Raw genomic sequence first — 19,708 nt, forward strand, 5'->3', positions numbered from 1 at the left:
CATATTGTTGAGCATGATGCCTTAGAATGCTACACCATTTAGTTGTTGAAGTAACCAGAGATATTTTAAGGCCTGGAACATGATAGCATTGTACAATTCTTATAAAAGTAGATGTCTTTGAGAAAAGGTCTCCATATAGATATTCAAATCTTGTCTGACTTACAGCAAAGATAACTTGTTCATATTTAATGCCCTGTGGGAAATGACAAAGAGAGAGTAATAGCACAAGTGTTTATCTTAAAGAGAGGACTGACGGTGATACAGAGGCTACAATGCATGCATGAATGCCTTTTCATGTGCACATTTTCAGTTTTCATGGCCTGTGTAGCATGCATATTTGCTCCAAAGAAATAGCAAGTAATATCAGTGTACTGCTCCATGTGGCACATTTGCACATGGTTAACAAACTTAGGGATATTGCTGTGGTGATCCTGGCAGGAGCAGAGTGCCCCACTGTGCTCCATATTGTCACCAGATTTAGTTAGAGTCTTGGAAATGAACTGATTTGACATTTCATTGAGCTAGTCGAATGCTTTTTCCTATCAAGCTGACAAGGTCAACAACTCTACTGACTCTGCACTGCCATAGCCAGAACACCCTTGGTCTAGTGATGAAGAGTAGAAAAAATAGGCATCAGACTTTCTACATGTACACACCTGCCCTAGGATCTGTGACACTCCTTTATGCATCACAGCTGATCCTACCCTGCTTCAATTTAGGAAAGAAATGAAGGCACGCCTCTTTAAAGACTTGTACTTCACAACACAGTAAATAGACCACCTACCCTCCTAGAACCCAGCACCACTACCTAGAATCACTCTGCCCTCTGATTGGATCTCTGTCTTATGTACATTGCACAACTGCTTTTAATCTAATTAGTGCTATACCAATGTAATATTCATGTATAAATGCATACCACACAGTTTCATTTGGAAGCTCTGAAGGAATCATGCCGTATAAATTTGCATCAAGGTTTTATATATTTGGTCAAATGAGTCCTTTTAAAATGCTCCACTAAGGGAATATTGCACAGTAGTTTGAACGTTTCCTCTTTTTTGGCTTAGAAGTAGAGAGGTTAGGACCCCCTTTGAGATGAGTGAATATTTAAAGGTCATTTGGAATAATGTGTCTCTTATCTTTCTTCTATTATGTATAGACAACCTACCTCAGGATTTTATTCATAGTTACAGACAACTGTTGATTTAACTGAGTCATAAGGCAGGAAAGGTTCAGTTGGAGAAAATAGATATGCATTACGGAGCAGTGATATAGACTCTTGTACTAATGGTGACATAAAATTAACACAGAAAGAAATGGTTAGAATTAACTAGTAAAAATCTACTGAGTTGGTGCAGTAAGACAACATGACTTGTATCCTCCTTTCCTAAGACCGAAAACATGATGCAAATGTGATCCAAACATTGCAGCTAAATAGACAACTGGGGTTTAATATAATTACTTCCCAAAAGTTAAAAATACAGCAGCTAGTCAAAAGACTAGTGCTGGGCCAGACAGTTTCTACAGAGTCACCTCAGATTTTTGCCTTGGTTTGCTGAACCCTCTTTTGACATGCTTTTTCCTCCCTCTTTTAAACAAGGTAAAATCAGCCTACACCTGTATGGTATATTTAATTTATTGTTGAGTCCCTTGTAAATGGTACTACATGTATACAGTCACCTAAGGTAGGCCATACAAACTTATAGGGCAGGGTGCATGGTATTTTAAAAAGTAGGACATGTGTATTTAGGTCGTATATGTCCTGACAGTATAAAACTCCTAAAGTCATTTTTCGACTGTAGCAAGACTGTCTCTTTCATAGACTAACATTGATTTACCTTATTACACCTAATAAGTGGTACTTTCAGTTTGGGAACAGATAGAGAGTTCTTTCACTCAGTTGAACTGTAAATTAAATTCCTCTTTAATCGTAGAGTCAGATTGTACGTTACTACTGTGAAAAAACCATTTTGGAAAGCTGTTATTTTTCTTCCTAAACCAAATGTGTCTTTCTGCCATTGTCCAGGGCTGCATGATCATGAATGGCCTGGTCTCCTTTGGTGTGTTGTGTATTCCTTTGGGGCACAATGGCCTTGAGAGCAGGGTGTTCCTTTCCTGAACAGAATGGTCTTGTAGGATGTACTCACCCGTCTTGAATTTCAGTGGGCAGTCTGGGGGCTATGGCATACCCCCTTCTCGATTTTAAGGCTGTGTGCCCTTCCACTGAAAAATGCAGCCCACACCTAGGCCTAACTGCCTTTGTCCACCTAGACAGATTTGAGCTAATCGCAGACAAAGGGGAAGGTTAAACAAAGGAGGCATCCCTTACCCTCAGATATTTCATCAGATCCATCCTAAGCCTCTGGAAGATTCAGAAGGAGGACTGCCCTGCTGTCTGAAGATCTGCAGAAGACTGGACCTTCTTGCCTTGAACTTAGTTTTGAGGCAGGAGTAGAATCTGCTACTAGCCAAGATTGCAGCATCCGGGGGCACCTCTTGGGGATCAGGAGTCACTCAAGTAGAGGCTAGCAGTAGTTCGAAGGCTGATTCAGTTGGTACCAGTCAACTGGGCAGTTGCAGGAAATGTCTCTGGAAGCTTACTGTGTCCCTGTAGCTCAAAAACTAGGTCAGCCAACTGACTCTTGGACTCAATGCTGGGGATCCTAGGACTAACACGCTACCCTTATATTTTCATATACAGTGGACACTACTGCAGGAAATTCTGATGTATGTTGGGGGACGTCCTTCCACTTGATTCCTAGGGTCTAATCTGAGTATTGTGTTATTTTTGACTATATGCTGAAACACTGGATTCATCTGCATAGCTATCATTTGTAGTCATACTGCATGGTTAGGTATGAATGTCTAATTCAGATTGATGCTTGTATTATTTTGATGTTTGATATGTATGGCCAGAAGGCTTCATTAATTGCGGATGTATTTTTGAATTGGGTAAGAATAATGGTTAATGAGTACTGGTTAATGGACATGTGTTTGACTTGTTTACATTCTTTTGTTCATTGTTTTCTTTGAGATTGCGTTATAGAGGTCTCTTTAATTTTAGTATAGTTTACATGGCATATTCTGTGGTGTGTGGATGTATGTGTAATATTCTCTCTAATTTGTGTTCTTTTGTTAGGAAGACATCCCCTTTTTTATGGAACCAAAAGAAAGCAATTTACAATTTTGCATTACACTACTAATACTACTACTAATTACTTTTGTTTTTACTTTCCTTGCCTCACTAATGAAAAAGACTTCCACTAAAATCCAATGTCATCTCAGGAATGTCACCTTTGCAAAGATAGGGAAACTAAGGTATGTTGGTTCGAAGATAATATGCTTATCTTCACAAAGATCGAAAAGGAGCATGATGATGTGCAGGCTGAGAGAGGCAGGCTTAGTACTAAGTTCTCACAAATGTGAACTTTTCAAACCGGAGGTGGAATACCTAGGTCACTTAATTTCATGGAACAGAATGAGCCCAAAGAAATACTCAGTTGATGCTATTTGTCTTGCCCCTCTGCCGGATGCCAAGGAGAAGCTGAGATCTTTTGCCGGATTATGTGAGTTTTATAATAAATGTTTTTAAAAATGTTGCCCCTTTAATGGAACCTTTACACAAATTGTTAAGAAAATATGTATGGGGATATGAGCAAACCAGGCTTTTGTCAACATCAAGGGACAGATAACAGAGGCTCCAACTTTGCAACCGTTCGTTGAAGGAAAATTGTGCATTATCTCCTATAACCTAGGCAGCGTTCTCTCACAAAGGGCTGGTAAAATAACATGGACAGTAGCATATGTGTTGGACTTTTTTGCTTATGCAGGGTCATCCTCAATCTTTTTGCCTCCTGCCTCCTATTTTTTCTGACCTGTTGCTGTTGGCTTTTGAACTCTGAGCACTTTACCACTGCTAACCAGTGCTAAAGTGCATATGCTCTCTGTGTAAATTGTATGTAATTGGTTATCCATGATTGCCATATTTGTTTTACTGTTAAGTCCCTAGTAAAGTGTACTAGAGGTGCCTAGGGCCTGTAAATCAAATGGTACTAGTGGGCCTGCAGAACTGGTTGTGCCACCCACACAAGTAACCCTGTAATCATGTCTCAGACCTGCCACTGCAGTGTCCCTGTGTGTATTTTTACACTGTAAATTCGACTTGGCAAGTGTACCCACTTGCCAGGCCTAAACCTTCCCTTTTCTTACATGTAAGGCACCCCCTAAGGTAGGCCCTAGGTAGCCCCAAGGGCAGGGTGCAGCGTATGGATAAGGTAGGACATATAGTAATGTGATTTATATGTCCTGACAGTGAAATACTGCCAACTTTGTTTTTCACTGTTGCAAGGCCTGTCTCTCTCATAGGATAATATGGGGGCTACCTTTAAATATGATTAAAGTGTAGATTCCCCTAGAGAGTAGATGGACATGTGGAGTTTGGGGTCCCTGAACTCACAATTTAAAAATACATCTTTTCGTAAAGTTGATTTTAAGATTGTGCGTTTGAAAATGCCACTTTTAGAAAGTGAGCATTTTCTTGCTTAAACCATTCTGTGACTCTGCCGTGTTTGTGGATTCCCTGTCTGGGTCAGTTTGACAGTTGGGTTGTTTTTCACCTCACACTAGACAGTGACACAAAGGGGGCTGGGGTGTAACCTGCATTTCCTGATTAACCATCTCTGCTAGGAGGGAGGGGTGGAGTGGTCACTCTCATCTGAAAGGACTGTGCCTGCCTCTGACAATGCCGGCTTCCACCCCCTGGTGTGTGTCTGAGGCCTTGCCTGGGCAAGGCAGGATTTCACAAGTAGGTGTGAGTCCCCTTTGAAGAAAGGTGACTTCAAAGACTAAAATGGGTACAAGAAGGGCACCCAAATCTAAAGACTTTAGAAACACTTCTGAAACCAAGAGGAACCTCTGCCTGGAGAAGAGCTGATAGCTGAGGAAGAAGTGCTGCCCTGCCTGTGACTGTGCTTTGTGGAGCTTTCCTGCAGTGCTGCTTCTGCCAGAGTAAGAGGGCAAAGACTGGACTTTGTGTGCCTTCCATCTTGTGAAGAAATCTCCAAGGGCTTGAGTTAGAGCTTGCCTCCTGTTGTTTGAAGTCTCAGGGACAGCAAAGACTTCTCTCTGCCAGCACCTGGGGTCTCTGGAGAGACTCCTGCTCTGACAAGTGGTGCCCTATCCAGTCCCTGGGCCCTTGAAAGGAAAGCTGGTGGAAATATAAGGAAATCGACTTTGGACGACTTCGGACCGACACCGCTGCTGAATCCGGTAACGCCGCCTGCACCTGACGGCGTGACCATCGCTGGAACGCGACGCTCTTCGCAGGCCCGATGCCGCAGCAGCCCCGCTGAAGTCCACGACTCCGTGGAAGTCGCCGCACCACGTCATGACCGACGCCGCTCGAAGTGCACGGATTCAACATTTCGCACAGACGCCGCGATTCCCGACTTCGCGCATCGGCTTGTTTTCACTCTTCACCAAAGATACTGTACTTGGGGGTCTACACGACTCCGTGTCCGGCGCCGCTGGTGTTGGCTTGTTGGGAAGGACTCCGTCACGACGCCGTGTTAACATCTCATCGAAGCATTTTTTGTTTCTAAGCGCTATTTTTGAGTTTAATCTCTAAAAATTCATAACTTGACTTGTGTATGTCGGATTTTTGTCGTTTTGGTCTTGTTTTGTTTAGATAAATATTTCCTATTGTTCTAAACTGGTGTTGTGTCATTTTGTAGTGTTTGCATTAAGTTACTGTGTGTGTTGGTACAAATACTTTACACATAGCACTCTGAGGTTAAGCCTACTGCTCTGCCAAGCTACCAAGGGTGTAAGCAGGGGTTAGCTGAGGGTGATTCTCTTTTACCCTGACTAGAGTGAGGGTCCTTGCTTGAACAGGGGGTAACATGACTGTCAACCAAAGACCCCATTTCTAACAATATGCATGTAGAACTCTGAGTGAGACTGAACTGAGATACTCCATAGTTAAAAAAGAATTACTTGCACATATTTGTACCATAGACCATTTTAGGATTTATGCACGAGACAGCAGATTTACTCTACACACTGACCACAAGCTCTAGTCAAAATTCTGTCCTCAGGTGGGGGAGAAACGTCCGCAGCACGGGTTGCAAGGTTATGTCTGAAATTTCGAGAGTATAGTGAAGTCTCTGCTGGGAACATAGGAAAGAATGCCCTGCAGTTAGAGATTTCAAGCAGACACATTTCCATAGCTAGTAGAGTCACATCTAACCAACATATCAGAACACCTACTTTTAAGGTTTTCCAGGGATGGTAAATCTTTCTTTCCACTAAAGGGAGGAGATGAGTTGTATTCTGATGCAAAATGTGCTGTGTAGTAATGTCATCAGTTTAATAGTGCATTCAAGTGCAATGAAAATATTTTCTATTGTTTCCCCTGTTCCAGTGTTTAAATTGTTTCCTCCTAGAACACTAGGTTTGGGAGGATTTTAAGCTAAGCACCTGTTCATTGGGAGTGATGCTGACCTAGGAGAAGAAGTAAATAAATTGCCCTCTTTAGATATTTGCTGCTTTCTTATTTCCTACATTACAACAGATGCCTTTAAATTGCGATTTTATCTTGTCATATTTGCTATGAGCTCAAAGACAGAGGTCAAATGTCAGGCTATGTCTTCTGACAAGTTCCTGCTCATTCTTTTAACATGGAGACTGGTGTTTACTTTTTTTCTCTGGCTGCAAACTGAGAAGATTTTGTGAAGTGAAATATGTGAACTTGTGACAATAGTTCTGGTGTGCATTGTGTGGGAAAATAAAGGATGTAGGATGCCTATTTTTTTAAACACACAACAAAATGTAAATACCTGTAAATTAGCCCTACAAATATCTCAAATATATCACGAATTAGGAAAGCACAAATAAACCTATTTTTTGTAATTCTGAAGTGTGAATTGGTGATGCGTAAATGAACATTAGCTCAAACCATACACATTATCGGTTGTGTCCTATATAGTTTTATCAATCACACAACATTTCAATGGAAAATATTCTGTCTATAAATTTCAGTGCTCTACTACACCATGCTTTAGTAATATTTTTGAAACAGTGTGCACCAAAATGCACCACAACCTGCTAGATACCACCCACCTACCACCCTCCTACTCAACAAGTGTGTCTCAACTGTTATACTTCCTTTTGCAACGCTTGGATTTTTCACAATCCCTCTGACTTCACGCATGTAACATTGATGACAGCACAAATACTCTGAAAATTGTTCAAGCACCAGTGATATATCCTTCCTCGTATGGATTTGAAGGGGTGTATTGTACTGATCTGTGTAAGCAGTTTAAAATGTATTGTGTGTAAAACCGGGAGATGCGCAGTGTACATGCATTAAATGTTAACAATTCCAAAGCCTATGTTGCATAGCTGGTGCTTGTGTCCTGACTGATCACGAAAAGTGAAATTGGGCCCCATCACCAATTATTTTAGGGGTGACTTTTTAAAAATTCTCTATTTAACAATTCGGACCAAAAATACAATTATTTGGTAAACGTACCAGGCTTTACCATGTCATATTTTCTTCAAGAACCATGTCACAATGTGAACGTGGAGCAAAGACAAAAAACAGATGACATAATGGTCTAGAAACAGCGGAGCCGGTGTTTCGAGGGGCCATGAAGTGCCCTTCACTGAAAAACTAGAAAAGAAATTATAAGTAGAATGGCAGGCCGTGAAAGGATGACGTTTTGTTGCCAGATCGGCGGCTGGGCGTGCCTCCTGTCACGCAAGCGTATTCTTGGGTGTCAGCATTTGAGCTCTACACCAGGTCTTTATTAGCACTGCTGCCCTCTTTGTGCGCTAATCTCTTTTCACGTATTTCCCTGCTGCTCGCCTGCATAATAGTGGTCTGTTCTAGGCTACCAGCAGCGCGGCCCGTTGTTCCGAACCGAGGGCCTTTCTTTATTGAAGAAGGGTGAGCGCGAGAGCTTCTCAAGTGCAACATGCTAAAGTGTTATGTTATCATCCTGCCGAGGCTTTCTTCCTAACCTGCTTGTGTGTGCGAAACAAGCTCTCAACATGTTCAGGAGAAGAATCCTTTTAACCAGGGATCCTCCCCCACCCGCTCTATGGTCCTTTCAATCGTGGTGTGAAAGGTCAAACTCTCAGACAGGATAGCTCTTCTCCACCAATTACTGCGCCCCATTGCTTCAGAAAACGAGAAACTGTCACCTGTAAAGCAAGATATTGTGCTTGGTCTGAAAGAGTATACGTTAAATTATTTCGCAGATATAAAATGAAGGCAGACAAATTATTACTAGGACAAAAGACGTGTACTTTATAAAGCTGAGAGTGCTACAGGAAAGTTCAGTAAAATCTCAACAGGGCTTTATTTTCTTTGAAAATGCAGGGGCGCCACATTTTTCTTATGAGCCTGCTGCCAAATGACGGACTTTCAATAGTCTTTATTCCACCTCATGCCTCTTTCTTCCACACACCTACACTTGCTGTCTCTTAATGCTTCTCTTCCGGGTTCTTTTTCATCACTGTTTTCTCCCTTTTTTCAGTTTCCATATTTTTCTCTTCCTCTATCACTGTTTTCCGTTAACTCTGCATCCAACTTTGATAATTAAAAATTAGCCTTGGTCCCCTAAAATGAATGCTGGTGCCAATCACCTGCAACCAACAGCACGAATTAAGCACTGAATCTCTGAAACAGTACGTCTACAGGTAGTCTGGCATATGTAAGAACACATACACAGTCACAAACACACACTCATGGTAGAGATTTCTGCAATGAAAAAAAGTGTTTTTTAGAAACTGGTGCGTCTGGTATCAGAGACACCATCTATTGTATCCATTTATAGAGAAGGCCTACATTCATTGCTTCTCACCCATAAGTGTCCTCTCTTGCTGTCACCACTTCTGACTTGTGTTCTGGGCAAGCATCAAACACCAAGGCCAGAATGGAAACCAGAATCAGCCCTGGCAAAAATGTTCAAACTGCCCCCACACTGCAGGAGAACGTGGTTACACCTGGGCAGTGATAACGCGTCCAAACATTGTTAATTTAATTTACAAGGGGACTCGTTTTAGGCCAATGAATCTTTTGACCACGTTTGGGGACTTCCCAGAACGAGATATCTTTCTAGCATGTGAATCAATAGATCAATAACCTAATCAATATTCACGATAACTAATCAATCAAACTAGTCAATAACATTTATTAAGAATGAAACACACCAGGTCCTTTCAGCCATGAATAACCACACAAATCTAGTAAGATTTGGGATATTTATTCCCTATTAGTTACAATCTACTAGCATATTCATTAGTCTCAATATCAGTAAGCACATCAACAAAACTACGATAGGGCAACTCGAATAAGACTTTATCAAAGCATAGCTCATGAACATTAGAACGAAGCACGACGTCAACATGAATCAACTTTAGCAGAGTATCATTAGCACATTATTCAACAAAGCAAAGATTCAGTCATTTGTCTATTTGCACCCGATATTAGTGAACTCCTTAACTAACCTCTAATCAGCATATGCATGTTGGGCATGTTGGGCTTCCTGCAAAACAATTTAGCAACATGTATTTGGAAAACATCTAACTATGGTCTCAAAAGAGCAGTTGGTACCTAGAAAGAAAAGGCAAACAGACAATTACAATTTTATCATCAGATAGTTACCTATCCAAATAGGGCAGTATACAGTGTTAGTCTTCGTCCTCAGGACATTGGTCGATTCGCCATCAGCCAGGATAAGCAGGTAAGTCTCAGCAGGGTATAGCAAAAAGGCTCTTCCCTCATAAGGAGGAGAAGTGCGTAACAGGCAGGGGCTAAGGCAAGGATGATTTAAGTAAAAGACAAAGGCCCTCATTTCAACCTTGGCGGGCGGCGATTGAAACTGCCGGCCGGCCACCAATGCGGCCACACTTCTGCAGGGTCTATTTGGAGATCCCCGCCGGCCCAGCAGGGATCTTGGCCGCAACACGAAAGCCGGCTCCAAATGGAGCCGGCGGTGTTGCGGCTGTATGACGGGTGCAGTTGCACCGGTCGCGCTTTTCACTGTCTGCTACGCAGACAGTGAAAAGCTGCATGGGGCCGTGGCAGGGTGCCCCGCAACTCCCGTTTCCACCAGCCTTTTCATGGCGGTTCAAACCGACGATGAAAAGGCTGACGGGAGGGGGACTCGTAATCCCCTGGGCAGCGCTGCCCTGGGGGATTCAAACCGCCGGGACAGAAGTGTTGGGAAACCGCCGGTCCCGGCGGTGCTACCGCAGCGCTTCTGCCGCAGTCGTATTTCCCAGGGAAGCACCACCAGCCTGTTGGTGGTGCTTCCGACAAAACAGCCCTGGCGGTCAAAGACCGCCAGGGTTGTAATGAGGGCCAAAGTCTTTTCAGGAAGGCAAGAGATGGCAAAGTAATGTCTAGGAAGAAAAATGGCTAAGAACGACAGAGTAATGGTTGGTTTCTCCTTGTGTCACGTTGTTATATCAATGCTGTCGGACAAGTCCCTAATCTCCCATTGGGCAATATTCAGTGCATCGTTATCTCTGTCCAATAATCCGTCTCCCACCTTACCAGAATTTTCACCTAAGACAGTTCTCATGCAGTTTATTGGCTCCTGTGATTGACGTCTTTAATGGGTGGAATGTCAGGTTAGAAAAGTTATACTTGTCACTCCAGTCAGTAGTTCCATTGTCTTTACCAGTTTAGGCGACCTTGCACCTGTTGCGAATTACACTGTTGCATCCGGCAAGAATGTCTCCTTGAGCAAGTCGGGTCCCATGAGAAAGAATTTACTACAGTTACACACATATCTCTAGCTTCTGGAAAAGTACAGGGTCGTGTCCTTCAGCGAAGCAGCACATTGCACGTTAGAAAACACAGTTAATATGAGACCAGGCAGCTAGGCCCAGACCCTTGCTAACTTAGGCCTAGTGAGTAATTTAGCAAAACGTTAATACATAACTCTTACTGCTAATACAAAATCATACATGTGTATATCATTAATTCATTAGTCAGTTTCATTAGTCTTCATATACATTGTTGGCCACACCCCGTGGGCACATTTAAAACGTGTGCATTAGTATTACATTTATGCGGTTTCATTAGACATTACATTGCAAACTTTTTCATGTTAATATTGATTATAAAAAGTCACACTCCAACAGCAGTGAGGGCATGGTTGCATCATAGCAATCCATCGTGCTCTAAAAGGACCTGCCTAGTGAGCAGCCAACAAGAAAAATGCCAGAGAGGCAAAACGGAGAGGTTGGCCCCAGCAGACAGCTCTTATTTTGTTTACTCCTCTTCTACCCGGTCATAAGACAGAACAGGGATGCATTAAGGCACTCTTTGGAGTGGGGACACCATTTACCAGCAGCCACAGGACCCCAGGAGGAGGTACCTGTAATCTCCTTCATCTGCTGCTTGCGGACAAACTATTTATCGCATTGTTTTTGACCCGCTGCACAGGACGCATCAAACACTCTATGGAGTGGGGATTCCATTTGTCTGCATCCACAGGGCCACAGGAGGGGGTCCCTGTAATATCCTTCCCCTGTTGCTGGCAGATGCGCTATATAGCGCATTCCTTTGTCTTGCTGCGCGGGACACATCATGGCACTCTTTGGAGTGGGGACTTCATTTAACAGCATCCACAGGACCGGTTCCTGTAATCTTTTTCACCTACTGCTGATGGACGTGCTATGTAGCATATTCCTTTGACCCACTGAATGTGACGTGCTCAGCTGAAGCCTGGGCCAAGGGCAGATCCTCCCTGTGCCCATCAGCGACAGCCAGGGCAGGGCCAGCCCGCTTGGCTCTCCAGTAAAGATGCCATTTCCTGTACCTGTACGTCTTTCCTATAAGAGTAATAATGGGAAAAAGAAAGACTGTATTTGGACAAGGGCCAGTGGGAAAAAATGAAAAGAGGGATGCAGTGGAAAATTGTACATTAGACACAAACCCCCCAACCATTCCAGTCAAGTAAAGAGCAATGAGTTCCTGCCATCAATAGCATGTATCAGTCGTTTCACTCCACTTGCTGGGCTAGTCGATAAAGAAATGATCAGAATGCTTGTAGGATTCCACAGGAATGCAGGGCAGGGGGTGGGATTACTGATCAAACTCCCGCTGCAACTACATTTTTTGAGAAGAACTAAGAGCCCTGAAAGAAATAGTGTAAATCCAGAACACCACAGTTTCAGAGATACAGAAACTAATTATGCACAGATGAGGAAATTAGGGGCACAGTCTAATGAACATGGAAAGGCTGAACCGCTTTGTCAATTTTGCAGCCGCCATTACAAGGGAGGAATGCTGGGGGCGAAACTTGCATCAGACCCCCGCTGAAATGTGCCTCAAGTTCATTAGAACTCCAGATTAACTTGGATAGCCAGGGCGGGGGTGCTCAGTATCATCCATGTGAAGGATATAATATTCAGTCTTTGATTAATCATCTCTTACCTAGCACGAACTCCAACAGGTCACACCTCAGCAACAACTTGTGAAGTCAGCAGTTACAATATTTTAGTTCTTCTCCTGGAGGCAAGGGAAGCTATTGACAGCTGTGTAAGCAACTGAGCCAAAATCCCTTAAAGCATACGTCCTTGCCCCTGACATGCCCCTATATACCAATACTGATTCCATCCCAGAGGGGCCCAGGCTGTACCGTTTACCTGACAAGGGTCCCACAGCTGGTGGAAGGGCAACGGGAATCAACTGAATCCCTAGTTAATCAGGTGACTCACTGGATTCAACACAAACCTAAATGTCTTTCAATAATTAATTCAGATACAATCCATGCCGAACGATATAACAATGCCCAATGCCTACCCAAAGGCCCAAGTTCATATGATAAAGTTGATTTTGAAAAATCAGTATCTTGTGAATGGCCTTCTGGCAACAGAAGTACACTTGTTTCCCTGAAGAGATTCTTCATTCAATTTAAATCAACCTCTGAGCATGTAAAAGGTGACCCATGAGGGTTGTGGCACTCCAGGAGGCTCATTCTAGAGAAAAAACAGCCTGCCAGAGACCTTGGTCCCTGCTTAAAACTCTCAACGTGAACTTTGCCAAATGATAGAAAAAGCCCAACTGGGCTACTACACCATAGCCTTAACCTGAGATCTGGCTCACCTGGGGCAGACATTCAGTCAACACCCGCCTTTGTTGCAGGTCCCTCTACAAAGAAAGAAAATCTTCAACTTTCATCACTCAAAGAGATTGACTGACTGCCTTGTACTTCCCTGAATTTACAATGCATAGTGGATCATAATAACCCAGATCTCGATTCCTCCCCCAGGAAATGATCGATCAAACTGCATAAATGGCAAAAATCTGATTTTACACCGCTATTTTTGACGTATAATATCATGGAACGTTGCTGGGTTGAAAACTAAATTAGCTGATCCAACCAACCTGGGGCTCCTTTACAGATAACAATGAGATATTCCAAGAGATGTGGTGTGTTGACCCTCGTTACAAATGTGGTTGCTCGATGTATTACTGTCCTGCTTTCACCCGAGGAAGAGACCATCCTCCTGGGGGTCTTATCATATAGGGAAAGAACTGGCCAAAAGGCTTCCTGGATCTTTCCCTCATCTACTTAGTCTTTCCATAAGTTGAAGTAACAATCGTGTATACGTGGTTATTTTTTACAACAGGCCTATCAGTGTGAATAATGAATCTCCAGCATTGAAGCTCTTAAATGACCTGTTGGGTGACCTATTGCATGATGCTTATGTGATAGTAGCCGGTGACTTAAATAAAACATTTTATCCCTTAATTAACTGTGATTTGAACGTAGCTGAAGAAGAGGATGTCACTTGGCACATAACAAAGCTAGTACATCCCAAAGCTAAAAGCGGCTCGTACCGAGCTAATCAATTATTTGGAATAACATTAAGACAAGGATTGTGAGCCTGTAGCGACAGGTCCCCATCAAACCAGAAAGGAGTTTCTACCTTCAAGCGGCAAAATTTTGCTAGCAGTTTATGATGTGGCAATTTATGATGGATATGATACTTTTAGAAAGGGATGATAGAGATCATAATGCCCTACACCTGGACCTGGCAGACGCCTAGGCCCAGGATCTGGGATATCGAAGCCCTCTCTCTTGGGAGACTTGAGCCCCTCCAACAATAAAAAGGCCCTAAAGTGTGAGTTGTCAATGCCAATCCTGACATACTGAAACAAGCCTACACAAGAGTAGCTGAAACACTGGGTAAAATGAAGAATATGCTAGATCAAAAGATTATTCTAGAGTTTATTTTTTGTTTCATAATTGTTTTATTGAGGGTTAGATGTAGAAAAGTAACATCTTACAAGGTAGTGACAATGCAAAAAAACAGCATGGACTTACATATACAATAGTGTACACCCGGCACTGTAACAATCATGATCTCCACATCCAAATGAACGAGATTCCGTGCAATACATGTACACTCTATTGGGTACATACCACTGGCTGCTAAGAACTTTCGTACATGGATCCGTGAGTCTAGTCCCAATGAGGTATCTCATTCCGAAGTGAGGGACAGGTCACTATATAACAGTAGGTCTGATCAAAGCCGGAATAGAGGCTGGGGCATGACACAACGGCACGCTTCTATAATAGTCACAAGAGTATGGGACTGGGATATCATTGCCTAGTTAGGGGGTGAGCTTGCTACAACAGGGTTGTCTGATAGGCAAGGGGCACGGCGAGCTGCAACAGTGTTGGGAAGCGAGCAAGGGCATTGAGAGGACAATAGTGACCATGGAAAGCCCTCATTTCATGGTGACGGGAGATTAAGCAGCCAAGCAATGCAAGATGTAGAGTGAATAATGGTAGGGACCATAGTCCGTTGTGAGGGAGAGGAGAGAGAAAAGGGAAGTAGAGAAAGGTAGAGGGGAGGAGGCTTGGAAAAGAGAAAAAGACATGTAAAAGAGGAAGGAAGAGGAGGGGGTGTGCGTATTGCGAGTGTAGGGGCGGGGGAATAGAGAGAGCCAAGGAATGGAATTCAGGAAATTTGGAGATAGAGAGAGGAAAAAGAATATTGTTCAGGAGGAGGGGGAAGAATATGTGAAAAGTAAGTTAACCGGGGGGGGTGGGGATTGGAGGGAGGAGAAGGGGGGGAGTGGGAGACAGATAAAGAAAGAAAGGTAGCCGGAAAGACGGGGGCGACTGCGGTAGGAGGGATAGTGGGGGAGAGTGAAGGGACGGGGAGAGGAAGGGAGCAGGGGGAGTGTATGGTGACTGTCTGTGGTTTTCAGTGTTCTGCAAGCCGTAGGAAGGGAGCCCAGGTTTTCTGGAACACCTCTGTCAGGTCTTGTAGGGCATAAATAATGTGCTCATGGGTAGCAGTCTGGAACATTGAGGAGAGCCACTCATTATGGGAGGGGGATTTGCTGCTCTCCAGTGTCGTAGGATACAGAGTTTATCCATGGCCAATGTTGTATATAGCAAACGGAGTTGCATGCAAGACATGTACCTAGCACCACCAGTATCATGCAGTAGAAGCAAGGATGCTTGGAGAGTGGGTGGTAATGGCAGTACCTCTCTTAGTGTGTCCCCAACTGCCTCCCAGTATGACTGTATGGTTGGACAATCACATAGTATATGCATTAGGTCACAGCGCAGGTGTAGGCAGCACCAACATTGTGTGTGGGGCAGGAGCCCAGCAGATTAGAGCTTCAAGGGTGTCCAGTACCAGTGGTGCAGAGTTTTAAAGAGACTAAATTTAATTCTTGCTTCACAGACACCCTTTTCCCAAACCTCTATGAGGGTAGTCAAATCTATTAAATCATAGTCTTCCGGCACATGTGTTTACCTCTTCTTTCATCCCTTCAAGCAAAGTGGCAAAGAGAAATGGTGTTGGTTCAGTAGTTTATGCACGCCCTACGTCACTCCACGTAAACAGCCCCAGGTTGGCAAATAATCAAGCACTGGTGAGTGATGCAAAGTCAGTGGATAAGTACCCATGCGGCTGGAAAGACAATGAGAAAGCTGTTGATATTGCCAGAAATACCAGGCAGGGAGGCTAAACTCAGCCCATAAAGCTGGAAAAATTTTTAGTAGCCCGTGCTGGAGGAGCTGGTCGATAGTTAGGATGCCCTTAGTTTGCCAGATGTCCCAGTCATTCATTTCTCTGCCTATCATTAAGCCGATATTGCCCCAGAGTGGTGCGTGAGTGTGAATCTGAGGGTCTATTCCTCAAAGGCCGTGGGCTCGAAGCCATGAGTGTAGCATGGCTTGCACCACTGGGTGGGCATATTGTGATTTGGCAGCCTTGATGCCATAAAGTACATCCAGGCCTCCCGGTTTATTCAGGAGAGCACGTTCTGCCTGCACCCAAAGGTGCAGATCCGGTTTGCCCGGGTCCCGAAATGCCAGCTGAGACAGGTGGAGCACCAATGCATAATGTTCCTTGGAGGGCAAACCCAGGCCTCCGCATTCTCGATGCGTGAGGAGTGTGCCTTTGGACAGCCTCGGCCTCATGGAGCCCCACACAAATTTTCGTAGGCAAGCATCTACCTTCCGCAGCATTGGTAACAATGCCTTTAGTGGTAACATTCCATGAATCTATGTGTAGCGGGGTAAAGTCACCATCCAGGCAGCTTGTACCCTCCCCCAGAGGGAGAGTCCCATTTGGGACCATTTCACAAAGTCCTGTTAGGTGCGGAGGAGCAGGTGTTCCGGATTGTCTTGTATCATGTGGTCCAAGCCCTTGTTGAGGAGTATCCCAGGTATTTAAGGCGCAAGCTTTTCCAGGAGACTTGGTAGACTGCCATGGCTGCACATGTGGTCATCGGAGTCAAAGGAAGGGCCTCGCTTTTGTCCCAGTTAATTTTGTATCTCGAAAGTGCCCCAAATTCTGTCAGAATCACCCACAGGGCTGGAAGGAAGTGAGTAAGATCTGTGAGCGTAAATAATATGTTGTCTGCATATAGAGAAATCATGGAGCAACCACCCGGGATAGCGACGCCATCTATATTGGGGTTTCTGTGTATAAGCGCTGCTAAAAGTTTGACAGCTAAAAGAAATAGCAGCAGCGATAGCGGACATCCCTGCCGTGTACCCCGGTTAAGGGGGAACACATCAGATAGAAAACCCCCGCAGTTGATAGAAGCGTCCGAAGGCACCGGCTATGTCCTGTGGGTGTGTGAGGATCGTGCCGCCAATAGCTCGTATAGCAGGGATGGCTAATGCTGCCTCTTATTGGGCAAATTGGGCTGCTAGTAGGCACCCTGCCTTTTTCCCCTGCTCATAATGCCTGCCCTTCAGCCGTTGTAGTGCGTACTCTGGAGGTATAGGGGGCATTAAGCTCCATCTTTGCTTTTTCAAGGTGGCAGCGTGTGGCTGGAGAAGGGGTCACAGTTTACGCGCGGGTGCAAGATATTCTTATCTTCTCTAGGTTCTGTCGTCGGGAGCGGTTCTGGGCGTTAGGAAGGGAAGCATCTCTCATAGGCAGTCGTCTGATTTTTGCTTTTGCCACTGCCCAGAAAACTTGCGGGGAAGAGACAGAGCCCTTATTGTCAGTAACATATGTAGTGACATGATTGCGAAGTTGGTCCTTGCCATGTGGTGCATGATAGCAAGATGCATTCAGACACCATGGCTTGCGATCTGGAGAGATAAGACCCAGTGCTAGGGCTAAAAGCACAGGAGCATGGTCAGGTATCGCCGCCTCTAGGATCTGGGAGTCTCTAGCCATAGGAACCAGTTTTTGAGAAACAAGGAAATAATCCAGCCGGGACTGCATACCATGGACCGACGACATGAATGTGTACTCCCGATCAAGTGGGTGAGACAGATGCCAGAGGTCCACCAGCCCATGATCTGTTAGTACATATCCCCACAAGGCCCGTGCTGCATTTTTGCTGATATCTAGTCTGCCCGTGCGGTCTAGGACCTCGTCTAGAGCCAGGTTCCAATCTCCACTCAAAAGATACTGTGTGGCCCAAATCTCAATGAGGAGAAAAATAAAATGCAGAAAAAACAAATGTTTTGAACCTGTGGAGGCATATACGGACCCTACCCAGAGTGTGTAAACACCAAGTCTGAGTTTGGTAAGGATGCAGCGTCTGTCCAGGTCAGACCATGATTTGAGTACCTTGCACTGTAGAAAGCGGCAGATTAGTATTGCAACTCTGCATTTACTCACAATGCAGAGGCCCCCGGATGCGGAAGATGGGCTTCCGCTATAAAACACCTGGCCCACCCAGTCATGTCATAGTTTCTCGGACTCTGATGGGGACAAATGTGTTTCCTGCAAGAAGGCAATATCTGTGCACTTAGATTGTAAGTAGGAGAGGACCTTCTTTCATTGATACAGTGCGTGAGGCCATGAACATTCCACGACATTGCCTTCAGTGGGAGGGTAGTTCCCATGTTTTGGTTTGTCACCTGGGTGTGGCGGGGGCAGGGCGGTCTCTTTCAGTTCTAAAAGGTGCGCTGTGGATGTATAGAATAGAGGTAAGGTGAGGGTGGGGGAGAACCATGATCAAAAGATTAAACCAAGGAAAGATCAGGATTGAAGTAGGAGGTGTGGAGGAAGGCAGGGGATGGGTAATGAGCATGAGTGGAAGCAGAGGGCAAGAGAAAGGGATGGGAGAGGGTATAAGCAGAAGAGAGATACAAGTCTCAGAAAGAGATGAGAGAATGGACCAGGTTCTTCACATGATCTAGGGATATATCTCGCAGGAGCTTGGTGCTGTTAATCCGCGGGTCTAATCCTGCGAAAACCCGCAGCTGGCCACATCCGAGGGAAGGTTAAGAGGGTGCAGGAAACCGGTCAGAAATGACTATGGTATATCATAGCTAGGTTGGTGATGGGGGAAAGGGGAATGGGTCAGGACGGGAGAAGGGGTCTGTATCATGTGCAGGCGTATCTATTGGCCATGAGAGGGAATACTGTGGGTAATAAAAGATCCAGCCGGAAAAGAACGTAGATGAGTACCTGAAGATATCATGAAACACACCCTAGGCGAGGCGGATGTGGTAAGAGAACCACAGTGATGAGGATGAACAAGGAGAACAACAACTGAAGTCTCTACCTGAATTAACCGGGTGTCGGAAGGTATGTGGTGGAAGGGAAGAATGTTCGCCCCACGATCACCATATCGGTTGTTGGCGGGGTATCAGCAGACATGTTTACATATACATATATATCCTGCCAGGAATGGTGGAGCGAGGGTCACCACCCCAAGCGTCATAGATATGCCCAGTGCCAGGTGGGGGTACTCATTGTTTGGGGAGCTCAGTAGAATAGGGACAATATCATCAAGAACAGCAGCAATAAGAAGAAAGATAACATTGATACATTATAACAATATAACAATAACAGCATATGGAAACATCAGTGGTACTTAGCACTCAGTCATTGGTTGTCTCATAGTCTCGTTGGTGGAGAGCAGGAGGTCTGTCAGGCATCCCTAGGGGACATGTCAATGGAGCCACCAGCAGGGAGCTAGGGCTTCAGGGGGGACCTTGAATTGTCTCTGTCTCTAAGTGGCCCCTGGGTGATGTCAGCCGCTGCTTGGAGGGCTATGTCCTTCTCATCTTCAGACCTCAGGGCGGTCCAAGAACCTGCCTTTTTTTGTGTTGCAATTTGATGTGGGGGTCACTAGTATCAAGAGCCACGAGCGAGGTAAAGTCACATGGCAGGGGAGTGTTTGTCGTGAAAACACGAGCTTCCTGATTCATAGGTTGGGCGGAAATATTGTCTAAAAAAGAGTTCA

The sequence above is a fragment of the Pleurodeles waltl genome, chromosome 3_1, assembly GCF_031143425.1.
Source record: "Pleurodeles waltl isolate 20211129_DDA chromosome 3_1, aPleWal1.hap1.20221129, whole genome shotgun sequence".
Taxonomy (NCBI): domain Eukaryota; kingdom Metazoa; phylum Chordata; class Amphibia; order Caudata; family Salamandridae; genus Pleurodeles; species Pleurodeles waltl.